Source organism: Pocillopora verrucosa, chromosome 11 (genome assembly GCF_036669915.1).
Source record: "Pocillopora verrucosa isolate sample1 chromosome 11, ASM3666991v2, whole genome shotgun sequence".
Classification (NCBI taxonomy): Eukaryota; Metazoa; Cnidaria; class Anthozoa; order Scleractinia; family Pocilloporidae; genus Pocillopora; species Pocillopora verrucosa.
Genome location: NC_089322.1, coordinates 2419001 through 2425000, shown reverse-complemented (window position 1 = coordinate 2425000; position 6000 = coordinate 2419001).

Sequence of the window (6000 nt, the reverse complement as noted above, 5' to 3'; positions counted from 1 at the left end):
TGGGATAATTCGCAATGATTTCTAAAATTCTATTCTACTCACTGAGACTAGGCGAATATCGTTGAGAAAGTCTCGAAATGAAGTTGACAAAGAAGCGATTAAATATTTCAATTTGTTTATGCATTCTGTCTCTGTCACTCTCTGAACTATCAGAATTTCCTCAATCCATTTCTTGTTTCATTTTTCTTTGGAGTCGGAAAAGAAGATATATCTTAAGGCTATCGATTATTTTGGAAAATTCCTGGTTTCCTGACAATGGTAGCAATGATGTGAAAACTGCACTCCCGACTTTTATTTTTCCGTCACCACACCCCTCCCCCCCTCCATAATAGAAACCTTGATCATCGTCAAAAGACACGTGCCTGACTTCAAGCGGAAACCTAGTTATCGGCTTTTTGCAAAGTCAATAGAATCTTCTCCCTCAAAGGTATGCTTTTGAAACTCAGCCACCCTCCAGCGATGGAGTGTTAGCGCAGTGGCTGAGGTGTGACTGGGTACAAGCCTGACTGCCAATCCTGGATTGCAAGTTGTCAACCAAGATGAATAAGACAAGCCCCTTCCAGCTCAAGAGAAAAATGCCATTTTTATCGAGAGGTCCAATAACCTACCCCCCACCCCCACCCCCAAAGCTTTCCACACATAGCCATTTGCAACCCACCCTTGGATAGGTTAGTGGCTGGGTTGCACGCCACTAGCCTTAATGTTAAGCCCTGCATTTTCATCCGCAAAGCTGAGTTGAGGGTGAGTGATGCCTTGTATGAGGTAAATGAGAGGATAACTTTGGGTTGTGAAGAAGTTTCGTACAGATAATTGTCTGGTTTATCCTGCCATTGGTGTTGTGTTCGTTTTACAATAATCTATTTTGCAATAAAGTAAGAGATACTTGTAATCTTGTACTGTTAGTTTTTGCCATATATCAGCTTCCAAATCTCAATTTTTTCTAACGACAGCGATCATACGCTACTACATGAGGCAATTTAAGTCAAAACTGGAGCAATGAGATGCTTCTTCGCAGTGGAAGTAATAGATTACATGTCCGGTTCTTTGTTGTGTTCGATGCACATGGTCCTTGTGTGCATAAATATTCGCTTCTTTCACATTGCCAGGGTGGCACCCTGAACAGAGACTTCCGCAAGGCACGAACTGAGAAACGTCGAGCAAGTAGTATGGGATATGGCGGTACGAAACCACTTTAAAAAATTGATCTCTTAAAAACGCCAACTCTCTATACTACTTTCCATTTTATGGAAGCAAAAGATAGAAATATTTTTTTGGATATAAAAGATTGAAATACTCTCATTGCATCATTTTATAATATCAAAGCGTTGGAATATTGTGGGAGACTAACGATATGATCTCACTGCATTTTTCCACTGGCTTTGATGTACTCTATTCTTTTTCTTCTACTCACTAGTAACTCCGATCTCACAATCAATCAACCCAAATCACCTGTCATATTTCTGTACTTCCGTTACGAACCTATCAACAAATTCAATGTAACGCTTCAGTCACGACCGCCACTTGTGGGAATAAAATCTCCCAAGAAGGACAGATTTTCCTTTGAGTAACTACAAAATAAAGAGAAGCGTACTTTTGATTCATTGATCCACTTTATTTTTAGTCGTAGGTACGCGAAGCGTAGAAGCGATTATTCTTAGGAGTCAGAATATGCAAATTTGTCACTCACTCAGACGTAAACAGGTCGATATGTCAACGGCAGACCAATTGATATCGACTTTCCGAAATAATACCGGGACGCGTCTGTCGACTTTCCGAAGTAAATGCCGCGACGGTGAATTAGAATTGTTCTTTTCTTCGAGAAAGTTTCGACGTATACTCGTCGCAGTAAGCATGTGGTAGTAAGCTGTGTAGACGCTGAATGCGAGGAGTCTTTGACCCCTCGAGACGTTTGCCCGTCGATCCTCCAAGCTCACAGGGGGTTTATGAATAGTGAACCTTTTACGAGTGAATCTTATTAGCGACACTTTGATCGAACTCACGAGGGAACCTATGAGCACTCGAACATAAGGTTAAACAGAGACATTAGAAACATGAGTAGCATAACCAGTCCATAATATCCAACCAAAACACTCTTGTGGCGAAGCCGAACGAAACGCAGTCAGAAGACTGATCTGGTGGTCACAGAAATCATACAGGATCGAAGAAGTAGGTCAAAGTCCAATCGTATCAGCAAAGGCGTCCGTCGTGATAGTGAACCATCAAGATTACCGTGGAAGAAAATTCTGAACTTACTGAACTAGAGTGAAGCAATTAAGAGGTATGCAAGGTCTCATATTGTGCAAAGTTTACCACATTCGTCGGCGTTGAAAACGATTCTATCGCTTGATTACCATAACTATCTTAAAACCAGAATGTTTAGAGGCAAACCAGTTGGAATCACTCGTGCATAAGGTTTAAGGTTGTATTTTGCTATTGGTCATGTTTATATTTTCAACAAGAACTGCAAAGCATAAAAAGACGTGTGAAGTATCAGTTATTTTTCATGATGAATTTGTACATGTTGTTCAATGTTATTTAATAAAGTATAAGAAACGAAATCACAAGTATTTTGTTTCAAGGGCAAAGTTACTTACAACAGGAGATATCGAGTTAAACGCTGGACCTGTTACTCAAGGAAATAATCCAAACCATCTTAATTAATTTTACAATCTCGATTAGCTCAACATGGCTTGAGAATATCAGATGTTCGTGGTGCAAGTGATTGTTTCTTAGAGTTGTGTTCCATCAGTTGTATGGTAAACCTAACTATCACATGAATGTTCGTAGCACTGGTGTTCAATATATCACAAACAATCCAGAAAGATTCATCAAAAGTAGTACAGACTATTCATGGTCAAGGTATTTAGCCAAAATGTCACACCAGGGTACATGGGCTAATACACATGTTATACAAGAATGGAGCAAGTTATTCATTCACAACCTGAAGCACATTCATACAAATTTTATGTCAGAAATCTGCTATAGTATATGATTTAACGGCAAAAAGTTAAGTTTAAGGAATGGTGTAGGTCAAACAATAGCCAAAATGTGAATTCTAACTGTCCATCCAACATCACCCCAGCAGTTCAAGGTAATTCTGAGTAGTTTCAACTCTATCCGAGGGTTACCCACTGGCTACCTATGTTTACTTGTAAAAGTGAATGTTTTTGTAAAGAGGAATTTACTTATCTTCAAAACTCATTCAAATGTAATGTACCCACAATTTATTCACAGTTTCCTTTGATTTCACATTTGATCATTTCTTGTGAACACATAAAATGATGCCTTTCTAGTACCCCCACAGTCATCAAAATATCTTCACAAAAGACAGATCCTGACTGGTTTATAGATCCTATAACAACAGAGGAACTTTGGAGACAAAATTATGCTGAATAGGGTAGGTGGGGGGGGGGGGGGAGCATCTCTCACACAAGTTCACCGCATGGCATGGGCAGTTACAGGCAGTTCAGGTGTCAATGGGAGCAGAGCAAGTTCCTTGTATAGTTGCACAACAACCAAGTTTGTTCAAATGGAATATCAGGTTACAGCTGCTGGACAACTAAGCTTAATTAAATGGAATAACAGGTCACATAAATTTTTCCTACACTCTACCAACTGAATTTGAATGATTAACCCTGATCAGGTAAATGTAGTCTGTGTGGGAAGGTTCTTAACCCTTCAACTCCCAAACCAAATTCTTAATTCTCCTTACTGTCAATCATACAACTGTTATAATGTTGGTTCAGAGAATTGAGTGTTGGATCAACTAATTATCCCCAAATTGATATTTTTCTTTTTTTTCATCACTTATTTGCTTGATATTGTATTGATACTATAAGGAGAAATTGTCTTGGTCAATCATGGGAGTTAAAGGGTTAAGAGGGAAATAGGGGTGAATGGGAAAAAAAAAACACTATTTTCTACAGTGCCTTTTTATAGTCTGTTTGTGACTGACAAAACCCCTAACCATTCACCTGAAAACCATGTGATCCCCAAAAGAGCCTCCAACCCCCCTCCCTTGATGATATAATGATAACTGGTTGCACATCATTCAAGTGTTCGTGTCTGGCCCTAACTTGACCCTTTAACTCCCAAGATCTCATAAGTGATTCTCTATACTGCCTGCCATACAGTTCTTGTTATGTTAGTTTGGAGAATTTGGTATAAGATCAAGTTATAATCCCCTAATTGATATTTTTCTTCACTCTCATCACTTGTCTGCTTGATATTGTAAGGAGAAATTCTGTCTTGGTCACTCATGGGATTTAAAGGGTTAAACACACGATGTTATTCAAAATTGTCATCTACCAGACAATCTGTAAACAAAATGTAAAAGGAGGAGTAACTTAATGGCCACTTGTGATAGTAAAAGTGACAAATCTCCCGAGAAAAACAGATTTTCTTTGAGTGACTACATTACAAAGAGAAACATGATTTTGATTCATTAACACACTTTTATTTTCCTTTCATTTAATAGCTAAAGCAAAAACTCACATTTTAAAATCCCCAATACTGAAATTAAAGAATGATCATTGCTTTATGTCACATGCAGCTTTTTCCTTGAGTAGAGTGGTTCAGTGTCTTTATTGAATGAAGATGTATCCAAATTCCTTGATATTTTTGTCTCTGTTGTCTGCACTCCACTAAGCTCTGTTTCCACACACATTTTCGTATCCTGATCCTCCTTCACCAGATCTGATTCTGGAATCAGGGGAACTGCAATCATTTTGTTCGTTGCCAATGACATCCATTCGTACCATGCTGAATCCATTACCTGCTACATGTGAATTGAACCCTTCTTGATTACATCATTGCTGCAGAGAGGCATCAGGACAATCAGCCTATTCCATGCATCCCAATCTAGCGAGGTAGCATGGTATTAACCATCAGCAATGAGGGCATACAGTGGAACTGCTTCCTGACCCAATTGCAAGAACCTTGTTACCCCATCAAACTTCATGCCAAGGCATATCTTGGTGAAGGAAGTGCTTCAGTAGGTTGGTAACAGGGTCTTCAAGTGATCCAATCTGGTGACTCCATTTTTGAGAGACTGAAGACCTGAAGGTAACTGAAGGTTTCCTGCAAGATAAGGAAATTTTCAACTTAGTATCCATTGCATTGGTATTACTTCACTTTGTTTTATGAGTGGTCCAGCAAACTTGCACTAATCTCTCACCTGGTCAGATGCTATACTTAACCCAATCATGATTTAACCCTTAAACCACTAAGAGCTGACTAGCATCTAATTTCTTCCTACATTATCAACCCTGAATCACCAGGAAGGTCAAGAGAGTAAAAGAAATGATCACTTACTGAAGAAGCTCTTGATTGCCAAACAAATGATTCTTATATATATATATATATATATATATATATATATATATATATATATATATAGCACAGTATGGAGAATGTACATTATGATCAGATGTTAGGGTGTAGAAGGCTAATCACTCAAGCCTTCCTGCTCTTTGAAAAGAAGTCTTTGTTTGTATTCTCAATTGGAGCTATTATTTAGTTATTGTGATTGTCTTTTGTGATTACTTTAAATACTCAATTGAAATGCGTGCTACATTTAAGAGTCACTCTCATCTCAAAGTCACAAAAGGCTGAGCCATGAGCTTAAAAAAGTTTCAGAAGACATTCTTGTTAATTAAAAGTGCCATATAAAGTGCCACAATATCTTTACTGTATGAACACTAGGAAAGCATTTTGACTAACTGCAATATATCTAGCAAGGATTACTTAATGTGATCTCCTTTAGAACAAAAACTGAATCAAAAGAAGCACTATGAAACAAACAGGAGTGGGCAAAATTAGAGAGAATATCAAAAACTTAAAAAACAGTTTCCCCATTAGGAACCCCTCCTTATTTATCTCCTGGGGATGGGGGTGTCAGAAGATTTTGGGGAGAATCACACAGTTTTCAGCACAGGGGTTATTACAATATTACAGAGCCCTTGAGGTGGGGGAAAGAGAATCAGGCAAATTTTATTGGAC